We start from the raw sequence: 13,998 nt of genomic DNA, 5'->3' as shown, positions 1-13,998 counted from the left end.
TGCCTTTGTAGCAACTTGCAAGTCTGTAGACAGGACTATTCAATAATTTCTAAAACACTTCACGCAGCTGCAGTTTATGCACGCTGAGATGCAGAGTTAGAAGACAATTTCTGGGGACTGTATATAGAAGTATGCATGGTGATCGGTGTTGTATTCATCTTGGCAGGAGCTATTAACATTTTTCTGTTTATATAAACTGTGGGCATTTTCGACAAAGCTAATAAATGGTTGTTTTGGTCAATCTAGATGGCATCAGTACCTGTTTTTGTGCTTATGAAATGCATATATGTATTTCAAGAGATAACATTTCCCAGAGTTTAACAAACTATTAGGAAAAGCGTTATGGAAGATTTGTATGCTGTGTACATATTTCTGAGACCTGAATTCTGCCCTTGGGGAATTGACACTGCTACTGCTCAAAGGAGAAGCTATCAAGGGAAAAAATATTGAAAATCCAAACATGAGCAAATAAGAGATGTTTTATTTCCCCTTCCCCCTTTTCCATTTGCAAAAGATTGGAAAATAACTGATATTGCAACCATAGTGGCAGAAGCCACTGAGAAGAAAAAAAGATCCAAGAAAAAGCAGGTAGTATTAGTGCTCTGCTTAGTATTATATCTTCATCATAACCTGCTGGAATTACACTTCTGCTGTAGCTCTGTCAATGGCAGGATTTTTTTTAATATTGTTATTTTTCCTTAAGTTGTTATTATAGACAATAAATTACATATGTTTAAGATACTGCCAGAGTGGCTGGGAATATATTTTTATAATGTGTGTAATTGCTGTTATTTCAGAAATCCTCACCCCATAATCTTAGCAGATTCTAGATTCGGTATCTGAATATTTCTAACATTCTCGTCATGCCCCTAGGAGATAGATGAAAACCATGCAAGGGAAGAATCATTTATTCAGTTACATGGGAAATTCCAGTTTTCATGAGAATAAATCCCCTCATTTCAAACATTATATCAAAAGGCCTCAGACATGCACATTTGTCATTTGTTCGATACTGATTATCTCCCAGTCTGAATCTTCGTATGTTGAGTACCGATACATTTGCGTGGTAAAATTTACAGACTGTTCTGATCGTAGCTGCTTGGTGGTGTGCAACATTAGAACGATGTGGTCAAAATATAGATCCTCCTCAAGGACAGATGTTGCCACAAGAGATGTAGAATGAACAGATTTTGTGACAGGACCTCAGCGTTTCTTCTTGTATGTAGCAATATCCCGTATCGTCAGCCCTTAGCTACGGATTGCTGCTCACCAGTTTGGAATTAGTCAGCACCTCATCAGGAGCCTTGATTCTGCAATCACAAGTGTGAATCTATATGATATTTTGTTGGTTTTAAAGGGCCTTTGCACAAATTTGGGAGTTTACCAGCATGATCTGATGAGAAGATTTAGGGCATAAGAAGAAAAGTCAAATGTCTGAGGTGGAAGGAAATACCTAAGAAAATACAATTACGGTAATTTTAAGCATGCTTTTCATTGGTTTGGTTGCAGAAAAGCAAACTCTCTCTCTTTGCTGCCAGCCCTGTCAGCTTCAATGTTAAATAACCCTCCAGTACTCTGTTCCTGTTGCACCCTGTAGATTGAAACCCCACGTGAATAAATAAATGGCAAGTCAGATGGTATCTGTTTTAATCCTGGGCTCTAGAAATGGAGACATGACTTTTAATGCAGGGGAAGGCACAGCCCCCAGCCATACAGGCTATCTCAGCTCCTGCTGCTTCGCCCCCACCCCTCGCCCCTTCCCATGAATAGAGTCATGATGGAAATTGTGCCACCGCTACAGCTTCGCCTGGGTGATTTGCCCCCTTTTGGCAGCTACTGAGAAATTCTGGGATGCAGACGGAAAGTTCATCCCAAATGGACATTGCTGAAGGGTGTTGCATCGCATGCTCAGAAAACAGTGTGCTGCAAAGTGATTCAAAAAGATTCATTTGTATTGAGGCTCTTAACACTATTGGTCTAATGATAAAGCTTTAATTGCCCTACATCCTACAGTCTAGGGCCTAAGATCATTAAAATCTTCAAAAGGACCTCAAATCTATGCTTAAAAATATTACAACTTCAAGATCTGACATCTGTCATCTATATAGGTCCGTATGTCTTCTTTTGGATGAGGGATATCTCCAGTGTCCAGCTCAGAAGGCCCACCAAGAAGCCAATTTTAAAAGCTTTTCATTTTTACAGGTACATAGTAGTTGCGGATGCTGGGCTAATATTTCCCAGACTGCTGGAACTTGGATATTAATCTACACTGTAGTATAGCTACACAGTATTTGTAGCTATGCTAGTCTGCATTTATGAAATATATATTGCATGTTTATATAGACAACATTATACCTGTGTTAATACTTGTATAAAATATTGTGTCTGAAGATTACTGTGGCAGGTGCATTTTGAAGGTTAGACTAATTATAAGGCTTAAATGTAAATATTTTGATTCTGGTATCACAGTGTTATAGGGAGAGTACACAGGGATCCAGTGAGGGAGGGGTGGTATCCTCGCTGAAGTATGAGATTGCTTTCTGAGATTTCTGGAATGAAATAACCAGCCAGTATTTCTGAATGCCAAACAACTACACAAGAAACATCCAGAAGGCCAGACATTAGAAAATCCCTTTTATCCGAGAAAGCAACCTTCAGTTCTTATACATCTTAGCTCACTGATGTTGTTGCTAGCGGAGGCAGAGACAGAACTGGACCACTGATGAAAAGCACATTTAAGGGAATCTAACAAGAAGAAAACAAAATACTTATCTTCCAGGGGGGCTATGGATTTTTTCCTTTTCCTGTTACCTCTTTCCATTTTCTTTGTAGGTATGGAAATTGTTCAGGAATAGGTGGTAGCTGAGGTGAGAGTGTGTGTTTGTGTGCAAGACACCACATCCTGTGCTTGACCATGCTTGTGACGTGGCCTTGAGTGATGGCAGATTTTCCAAGACCATTCCTGTCCAAAAGCAGCACAGCCCGAATTCCCTGCAGCGCTGCTTTCCAGCTTTGGCTGGCCCGCTGGCAACGATACTCTGCACGTAATGTAGTCTGGATCACGTTGTGAGCTCCCTATTAAGCTAGACTGTACTGGCTGTGTTGCTGTGAGTAGTTAGCTGGGGACAAAAGTTTTTATGAGCTCTTGCTTTAATATTTTCATTCTCCGGTTTGAGGTCCCAATCCTCACCCCAGCTGTGCCAGTGCTTTCAAGTCCCGGTTGTCTTCTGCGTTACGAGACCTAAATCTGAGAGGCACACGTAGAAGCGCATACAGTGTATTCACATATCTGACACAAATAGATTTTTAAGTTAATTAGCAGATGGCTTTTCAATTCCTCTTGAGTGCCTGATTTAGCAGCTTTGCATTCAAGGGAGTAATCCTATTGCCTGCAGTGGGATCCCGCGCGTGAGTGGAGGTTGCGGCGCAGGAGCCTCGTGCCAGCAGCTGGCAGAGCTTAGAAGGGTATTTCCTCTAGTCTTTGCTGTGGACAGCAGACCGAAAAGACATCTGTAACCAAGGGGCGATGTGCTTGAGATCCCTGCTCCTTCCCGAGCGCTGTGTCTCCATAAGCCTATATCTGCCGCTACCGAAATGACACCGCTGGCACTAGAGAGGCACGATAAAGCAGCCCAACGCTGTGGTCTCTGCTAGTGGCAGACCTGCGAATCAGGGCCACATGTTGACTCTGGAGACCTTTGCTTTTTGCTCTTTAGGAGCCTCGGGCCCCTTTGGCAGCGCTGTCTATATGCTCTTAGGCAGAAAAAGCATACGTTAATAAGGGCTTACTTTCTGCTCCTCAGAGGGGCTGGCAGGCGGCCCCCGGCACACGCAGAAGCGCTGCGGTGGGGGCGCAGCTGGGCGCACAGAGGCGAGCGGAGGGCGGACTGCGTCCGAGCCGCAGCTCTTGCGGCCCGAGGCCTGCCGCAGCGGCCGGCTTGTGCTCCGCGGCCCCGCCGGAGAAGCGGCCGCCCCGGCTCGCACGCGCGCTCCTCGCTTTCAGCGTCGCAGGCACAGCGCTGCCTGTGCCAGCGCCGGAGGCGAACCTAAACAGCCGGAGATATAKAAAGGAACAAAGTGAGTGAGTCTTTTGAAGCACAGAGACCACTCTGAATAATTTAGAAATCTCCCGTATCATCTCCCTGTTTTCCCTGACAGTTTAGATGTCCCGATTCAGTGGCTCAGCTTGGCAGAAAGAAGGCAGAGGTTGCCTGAACGAAACAGCTGAAGTTTGTTTTCGTCTGTAGTTCGTCATGCGCAGCCTCCTTCCCCCTTGTTGGGAATAACCAGCTTTTTCTGAATATTTCTGATATTTTTGAATTATGAAGAGCGCTTAACATAAAGTCTTTTTGTTTGTTTTCTGAATGTGTTTCCTGTAATGGTACTGGGCTCTCAGCAAGGAGGTTTATGACTATAGATTTGCATTTGGCAGTTTCATGAAAATGTCTCATTTCTTGCAAATATACCTTTACTTACAGGGTGTATTTTGTACTTAAAATTAATAATCCACCTTTTAGTGAACAAAGTGAGATTGCTTTTGGAAGAAAGATGCACAGGGATTTGAAATATTCATGAAGGTCTAAAAATGACTGCTGACTTTTATTTACTATAGATTGCATTGGCTTTCATGGAAAAGAGAATTGGCTTTTAAAAGAGAAACCAAAACCCCCTTGAATGCTTGGTTTGGGGAAGGAGGGGGAGAACCGACACTGTCTGATGATTTGTTTTCATGAGATGTCTGCATTAGCTCTCAAATTACAGAGCTGATTCGATGGAAAATTGCAAGAGGCTGCTCATTTGTGACTGACCCTGCCATCTAACAAGAAGATAGACCTTAGGCATAATTGGGTTGATGCTGATTTGATCGCAGGGAAAAAAAAAAAAAGCTTAAAATAAGTCTTAGATCTGCAGAAGCAAGGCAATGCTCCGTCCTTAAATTGCTGCTTTTGTTGGTTATCACGGGATTTTGCTACACTGGATGACTGCTTATTAGAAATCAGATGCCTAGTTCATTGGATTGAGGGTAAAGTTATTTTTATTGCTGCTTTATGCAACTATATTTTGTATATTTGTTTGAAGAAAAAAGTAGTTGCCCAATATCCCACCCCAAGAAATCCCCTGCACCTTACACTGTATCACCTGAGTGGAAGCAATAAATCTAGTGAGATTATGCTCCCTAAACGCTTGTCACCAGCACGTTTTATGTAATCTTGCATTAAGAAAAGGCAGAATATCAATTTTTGGCTAATGAAGGCAACATGAGTCTTGAACAGCTTATGAAAAACCGATCTTACGGATTTGTTTTCCTTTTCCCTGGAAATCCAAGAATGCAGGAGTCCACAGCCAGAGAGGCAGTCTGGGAAGGAAGCCAGTGCTTCTTCCGCTGTATACGTATACATCCGAGATAAATCTGTATATCCCACACTACCACACGTATAGGAAGATGGCCGGCATGGTCTGTGGTGTCTAGACAACTTGTGGGGGCAGAGCTGGTTTTGTAAAGCAGAGAGTGAATGAGGACGGGGAAATCCGCCAGACGTATTAATTCGTCGCCTCTCCGAGCTCGTCTTGCCACTCCTGTGGAGTACGGCCAGCCAATTAACCTGCCTCCACCAAGCCACCGGGTCTTGCTCGGATGCCCAGGTAGATGGAGAGGGTGGTAATTTGCAACTGCCCATACAGGTGAAAATTTTTAACCAAACACCCTGCTGCTTAAGGACCTGGATTTCCTGCTTCCAAAAAGGTTCTTAATTATTTGGGAGGCTCGCTGCTCGCACTTATAATGGGGATCCTGCAAGACATTGTGCCTGAGGCTGGGAATAGTTTGTTGAGAGACCTGATTAGAGACATATACAAACACCGCTGTTGACATAAACTGATATTTTAAATAGCTATTAATCTGAGGCCTTATATATTGCAGCGAAAAAGATTTTGTAGGCTCATTCTAGTAACAGCTGCCAACATCAGCAGCAATGCTGCAGATAACTTCTGACTGTTTTTTCCGCGGAGTTGCAGCAAGGATCGTGGTTTGACCGGCTCCTCCCTTTCATAAGGGAGCAAATTTGCATGGCTGCGTTAAGCCCTCTAAAAATGAGGGTTTACAATGAATAAAAAAATGTACTGTACCCCTTTAATTACTGCAGTTCTAAGACAGCATAGTTATAATATGTAATTAAATTTCATTGTGCAAATGGAACATGGGCTGTGGTAGGCACATCTTTCATCTTTTGATGTATAATGACATTCAGAATATTCTCTAGTACGCAGTTGATAAACAACTTGAAGAGTCAGGGTCTACAGAGTTGCTTGTTTGATTTTAAATTTGTAAGATTAGCACGTGGTCTCTTTTGACTGTACTGCATTCTGATGTGATCCATTTATCTAATGTCATTAACAGTACAGGCTGAATGTACAATTAAGCTTGAAACTGTCAATGTCAGTGGCTGTTAAAAAAGGGTTGATAAAAATGAGAAGAGGAACCGCTGTTTTGTAATAAGCATCTGTGTTGCTTTTAAGTCAAGAGAAAAAAATCAATGAATTTCAATATATTGCTGTCTTCATTGCCAATGTAATTCAATAAATATGTTAATTCACTGTTCTGAACACTGAAGAGAGTTGAGAGCTTTTTGTGTCATTTATTTTTGTCAGTTCTGTTTTTCATGGATTTTTTTTGTTTTAGTTAGATTTTGAGCTTAACTCTAGTAATAAAAATGCTATTAAATTGAAATAGAGAGAAAATATTCTGTAGCTGAGATTTTTAACAAACCTATGGGCTTTTTTTCTTTTTTTTTTTTTTGTTATCTTTGAAATGCCAAACCAGCAAAGAATGAATGCCTTTTTTATCATTGACAATTCTCTTACTGCAAGAACAAAAAAGGAACAATTTTAAGTTCAACAAAGATTATGAGCTTCAGTCCACAGGCAGATTTCAGAGCAGAAGTTTCTTCCTGACCACACTGCTAGTCTTTTGCCCTGAACCATGGCAGATAGGCTTCATATATTTTAATCCTATTTAGAAATTTGTATGTTCTGTATTTGCATGAATCAAAACTCAAAAATTTCTCTAAAAACTCTTTGACRTAACACCATTACCAGGCAGTGAGTTATATAAAGATAAGAGAGAGACCCACATTTCTCTCTTTACAAGTGTTCTCTTGTTTTGTAATAGTTACTTTTGCTTTCGAAAGAAAGTGCAGGAGTCATTCAAATCAAAAGTAGTGCTGAGTACTACCATATAGGTAAGGCATAAAAATGATGCTTGCTATGCTAATAACCTTTACCTTTATCGTGGTCTCCAGATATGAAAAATTAGCCAGTATGCAAGTACTGGAAAAGAGATACCTGCTCGTGGGGGTGCCGGACTGCAAACTGCTGTTTGTCTTGCCACTGCCTCAGATGCTGCGTTTTGGAAATGGCCAAGCGGTGATTGCGGAGGGGGCAGGAACGGGTGCCTGCAGGAGAAGGCGGAATGCTCTCGGGGCACCGGCACGCTGGGCTCTTCTTTCAGCCCATGCAATCTGTGGAGAGACTCTGCTGTTATTGCGCCAGGCCTCTCCTGATGCTTCTGCCTTAGCCTTTCCTGATTATTCTTCCAAATAAGAGCTGAGAAATTAATGTAATTGTCAGAGCATATATATTTTTCTTTTGCTTAGTTAATTGTTGTGGCTGCTCAGACCAGGTATTACTAAAATGTATGTCTGCAATTAGTTATTCAAAATGTGGTCTTGCAAATGGACAGGGGATACACAAACAAACTGTCAGTCTGTAAAATTATCACTTACCAGTTGATATTCCAGGTGATAAAGGTAGGAAAAGATTTGCCATCAGAACTGCTTTCATGCTGATGAGTGTTTTCAAGGGAGACAATCCTATGGCTTTATTAACACTCTGCCTCAATTTTTAATAAGATTGCTGTTAACCAAGATGAGTAATCAATATCAGAAATGGAAATTAGCATAGCTGAAGTAAAAGCCATTCAAAGCACTAAACGCTGGAGTCTGTGGAGGACAGAATAATCTCCATCCCGGGTTTCTGAAGGAGCTGGCATGCAGAACGGTGGGTCTGGCAGCGAGTATTGTACATCCAGCGGCAGTGAATGGAGGAGAATGTACGATCGCTTATTAGTTTAAGAAGGCTGAAAGAATGACCCAGGCAAATGCATGCCTGTATATCTGACCCCAGTAATATCCAAAATTCAAAATGGATTTTAAGGGAAAGGTCTAGTAAAATATGCAACTTAATGTTAAATGGATAAAACACAGTATAGATCTACCCAAGATGCATCATACCAGACTGACCTGAAGGGTGTTGTTTTGTTTTGTTTTTGAAAGAGTTCTAACTTTCTAGACAAACGAAATTGAGACAGTGCAAGTGGACCTCAATAATGCATTTTATGTTGTTCCACATAAGAAACCTTTATTTAAATTTTGGAGTGTGCAGACTGTGAAAGGAATACTAAGGTGAATAGAAAGGTGTCTTAATAGAAAACGGCAGTGGGTAGTACTGATGAAAGAAGTACTGGGACTAAGCTTAGTAAAGGAATTTCTGAAAGATTAATTTTGAAAAAGATCTCACTTGATATTTTTATTAATGACCTTAGCACAAATATTAAGAGAATACTGACACAAAATTGGGATACTTCTTTGATGAAAAGAGAACTGTAGTATTACACGTGAAAGAATATAGCACTGAGAAGTAGAATGATAGAGTCATATGAATAGTACAAAGCAAAAAGTCATACAGGTGTGGACTAATAAAGCTTCTATTAAAAGTTTCTTAGTTGGAAATGGCAGAGGAAGAGAAGGGCCTGAATGCATTTGTCAGGAGCAGGATGATTGCACATCCTCACCGTGACGTTACTTTGAAAGACCATGAACAATTTTAGTGTGCATCTAGGACGTGGTAGCAGAGATAAGTAGCAGTGTATGTAGCCTTAACAAGGCATTGCCTGGAATACTCATATGGATATTTTCTCTCGACTGAATTCAAGAAGGTTTCGTGGAAATGGCAGTGTGTGTAGAAGAAAGGCTAGTAGTAAGCCTAGAGAACAGACTTTCATCAGTGTGGAGACTAGAGGGACACATYGTATTGAGACTTGCAGATTAAGCCTGAGAGATTACAGATGATATGTGATGATACAGATGATATCTGTAAGTGTGTTATTGATAAAAATACCAAGGAAAGAAAAGGGCTATTTAAGCTAAAGGCCAGTATTAGCATGACAATAAATAGGTGTAAACTAACCATGGATAAATTCAGACTCAGAGCAGAGGAACTTTCCAAACCGGTGGGCTCTGGAACAGCCTTCCAGATAGGAACTTCAAAGGAAACAGTGATAACTCTCTTGAAGATAGAGTTTGACATATTTTTATCAAAGAAAGTATGCACTGTGTAACACAGAGGAAGTTCCTTTCATTCTTCTCATCTTGTACCTTTGAACTCCGTTGCTATTCTGTCCATTACACACAATTTCATTTCTGATAATGTTATCTAATACTTTTGAGATGCGTGGGTTTTCTAAAGATAGAAAAAAATCTTAAAAGAATCCGTATCCACCGCTGTTTATGCCGTGCACTTAAATATATGTAAACATATGGACTACAAAAATTATCAGGGCTCGTTGCTTGGTCTGAGTCTGAATGGTGCTTGCAGTCAGTGGACAGCACTATGTGAGCTGCCTCCTGCAAATGATTCATGAAATGTTCTCGCTCTTGAACTATGCGTAGGGATAGCCTGGAAGAGTGTTAGTGGGGAATAAAATGTGCCAGAGACTACTGTAAAAGTACAGGCCAAATTCCAGTGTGAAGAATATTCTGTAGTACAGTTTAATTTGCCAGTCACAGTAAAATGCAGCCATTATGATCTCTCTTAGCCTGGGACTTTGGCTTGATGAGAATACTGAATATAAATTGTATTATTTTATGTTATCTCTGTTGCAAAGCAATATATCAAATACCAATAAGTTGTTAAATAATATCAAGAAAAATTAAAATAAATTTTAAAAATGCTTGGTTAGCTGTTACTGGTTAATATTTTGTTATAAATTATGGATTTCTGAATAGTTTTCAATGTTTTTCCTTGTTTGCACTGTGCTAAATTAAAAAAAATCAGTAACGTACTAAAAGACAAGACTATGTAACACAAGTTGCTAATTTGAAAAAAAGCTATTTTAATTTAAAATTTGGTAAAATACATAGGAATGTAGATTTTTTCTCACCTTGTGTACAGGATCAGAATATATTAGGCTTATTTCTTACAAGCAATACAGGTTTTAATTCTGGTTTCTGCTTTACCAGTTATGTCAGGTTTTATCTTCTTTGTATTCATTTTCAAATAGCACCTATGCCCTTCTCCTTTATATCCCCCATGTTTGACAGAAGCTGTTTGTAACCATTCATAAGCCAACTTATAGCTGTCCTTCTGCTTCCCTCTTGAAATTCTCCTCTGTCAAGCATACAAAGTATGTTCAGGATGCTGGACTGTTTTTAGTATTGCTTGTCATTCGGACTGGTATTGCCAAGCTCTTCCATGTGCATCCATATCTGAATGCCACAATACTCATTTTTGATTGCAATGTCTTTTGGGGAAGAGTTTTTTTGTTCTTTGTTTATATACATATAAATATATGTTTGGGTTTTTTTGCTGTATGTTTGTATGACGAACATATTCTCTGAACAGCTACTGAGGATGCTATGTACTGCTCTAGTATTAATAATTAAAACTACTGCTGTGAAGACTTGTGGATCTTATAGCTCATGTTCTTCTCTTTTGGTTCCTGGTACTATTTAATATATGCCTGCTACCTTCAAGGAYGGTACTGTATGCAGATTTTTGTAGTATGACACATCTGTGATATCTACTCTGTTTTGAGTCATTTCAATTCTGAAGTTAACCACCATATTACGACATTCATCCGTTCCCTGAAATGGATACACTGATGACCATTATTAAATAACAGCCTCGCGTTAAACAAAACTACGAGGCTCATATTTTTTAGCTCATATTTTTCTAGAAGAGGTTATAATTTTTTACCTTTGTATGAAGGTGATATGATTATTTGAAGGAATGTACTCATGTCTTGTATTTCATTTTCACTGTTGGTATCAAATGCTCAGACCAGTGGATCCTGTTAAATCAAGAATAAACACTTGATACGTAAGTGTAGTGCATCCAAATGATTTAGCTGTAGCAGGTACTTCTTCCTCTGAAGTGATTTAAAAATTAACTCTTAGAAATTGACTATGGTATAAATCACAGAGGAGCAGTTCTGTTTTTCTAAGAATAAAAAAAGACTTGAAAATGTATTTGAATACACTTAAATAACTATATTTAAGAACATCCTGCTTAATGCTAGGAAATTAACAGTCGTTTTATTCATTTGGAATAGAAATGCCTTCAACCTTTGAGGGAAAGCAAGAGAAAATTACAGCCAAATTTTCATTTCACAAGTCATCTTCATCCAGGATAAGCCAGGGCCCCAAGGTCAATTCTTCAATTTGGTATCCTATTTCCATAATGTTATTCTGCAGTGTACTTTCATTATTACTGGAGCAGTGCTCGCTTTCCTATTAGTTTTATAAATGGCTATGTTAATGCCTTTTTGCAGACAAAACCACCTTTTGTTAATACCCCAGTGGATTTCTTAAGGATTAAAATATATTTTTAAGCAGCTATTCGTTCTATTTATATATTTTTTCATTGACGATTAGCCCTTGTCACCTGCCCAAAAATGGCATTGTTCAGACAGAGATCGAAGCAGTTTTTAAGAAGATGTGTTGAGTGATTGGCTTGACTGATGGAGAAGAAATAATTAGAAGCTGAAAATTCTAAGAATCTTTGTAAAATTTAGTCATAGCTAAAGCAATGCAACCCCGGGGGGTGGGGGGAAGTATTCTAACCAGGGAGGCATTTTGTTAAGGCATGGCGTTCTGCAGATCAAAACTGGTCTTTTTTTTGTCTTTCCCATGTTGTTAACGGTGACAAGGTACCAGTTCAGGTCAGCTAGGGTATGGCTGTTACCCTGAAGAACGTGCCAGTTTTGTCTTGGGTAATTTGCCCAGTTTGGAAGAGCTATACATTTTTAAGCAGTTCTTTCTCAGAATAAGCTGGAAAATACTGCTTTGCCCATGTTAGTTATGAGCAATGACAAGCAGATTGTTGTGCTTCCCCTTACAGAAGAATGGAGCAAAGGAGGGCTGCAGAGCACAGGGTTTGGATCCGAAGAAGCACCTTGGAAGGTTTGTGTTTGCTGCACAGCCAAGCACTGATTAAGAAGTTCTCCTAAGTCCTTAGGTGCAGTGGAAAATACTGGGTCTTGGGGGCCATATTGATGAATTCTGTTTTTCCTTGTCCTTCTTTTTTGATGGGTGTGTGTGGGGGGGTGATTTATACACATTAAATATAATTTACTCGAGGAGGTGGGGAGAAAGAAGCTATTTAGTCAGAAAGAGAAATGATTTATTTGTGCAGCATATTTAGGAGTGGAAATACACCAACCGAAATAAAAATGCATTGATTTGGGGCATTGGAATACAGTCATTTTTCAGTTAAGTTGATTCTTTGAACAAGTGAATGTCAGACTTTAAACCTCCATTCCTTGATTTTCCTTAGTCTACATAGCTTGAGGACACTGTACAGGCATTTTAATAAATGAAAAACTAAATCCTGTTCATAGTAGTATAGTATTCTGTTTTTCTTTGCAGCTGAATGTAGTATGTTCAACCTTAGGTTCAGGATCATACTTTTATAAACAGGATTTTTGTGACAGAAAATATGTCCTAATAGGAACTTTATTTCTCAGAGAGCGGCTCTCCAACTGACCGTGTTTAATTTCTGAAATCAGACTCAGCAGGGACACATACCTGCCCCGACCTGCTGCAGATGGAACAAAACAGGAGGGTTTCGTACCAGCAAGGCAATGTCGGCCTTCAGCGTTGTTCAGCATAGCTATCTTTTGCCATTGCTTTTTAATCAGGCCTCTCAAGAATTTAAAAAAAAGGAGAGAGAGAAACCTTTCTCAGTGACTTTTTGTATATCCTGACATATATGTAGGTCTTGAAGACGTATGGTCTAGTGGTTTGTCATGGAAAGAAAAGAAAAGAAAAGAAAAGAAAAAAGAAGAAAAGAAAAAAGGGCATTTTTATTTTAGTGCCTAACATTAATCCAAGTTTTCAAGATACCTTTATACTCTGATTTGGAGCAAGGTGCAGAGGTCCTTGAACTGATGGAGACTTGGGCTAGTAGCCTGCCCTGTACAGATGGAAGCAGTTTAGGTCCTAAAGGTATGTGCATGGTCCCAGACAGGCTCATGAACGCATGTGAAGGGGAACATTTCCTGCCATCGGAGAGGTGCTCTAGAGTCCCCTGAGCTCAGCGCAGGCTCTGCCGCGTGGGTCTATCAGTTCAGCGCTCCAGAGTCAATGTACGGAGGTGCTTTGGCAGAGGGTCATTCATCCTACCTAAATTTTGAAATCTCTTCTAGATGTACCCCTCTCTCTCTTTTTCTGTTGTCTAGAACCTTAGGCTTCTGACTTAATTTAGCTGATAAAAACTGCAGTTAGGGGGTATGGATCCGGGCCTGAGAGTTTTACAGTTTGACTTTGCTAATGCTAAAAATTGTACTCTTCACCTTACTAGTGATACCTGTGCTGTTGAGGTGCCGTGAAGACTAATTAGAGACAGCTCACAAAGTGCTTTGAACTGGACTGTCAGATATTGTTTCACCACGTTTACGTGGTTCATTTTCCTTGCTACTTCATGTATTTTCTTAAATCCTTGAGTGCTTATGTGGTATCCCAAGCCCAAGATGTAGGTGTAGAGGGCAATGTGCCAATGGCGGGTTTTTGTTGTTTTATTGTTTGTTTCTTTGTTTCTGATTTTGTTTCATGCATTGGGGAGTTTCCCTCTAGTGTTCTTCACTTCTTCTAAAAGTCTCCATAGGTCTTGTGGCTTCTAGAGTATACACGCTGTCTATTAGTTAAGTTAGTTACTTTATATTAA

This window comes from Apteryx rowi, unplaced genomic scaffold (assembly GCF_003343035.1).
Source record: "Apteryx rowi isolate R43461 unplaced genomic scaffold, aptRow1 scaffold_29, whole genome shotgun sequence".
Lineage (NCBI taxonomy): Eukaryota > Metazoa > Chordata > Aves > Apterygiformes > Apterygidae > Apteryx > Apteryx rowi.
The sequence above is the reverse complement of the archived record's forward strand: the minus strand, read 5'-3'. Positions refer to the sequence as shown.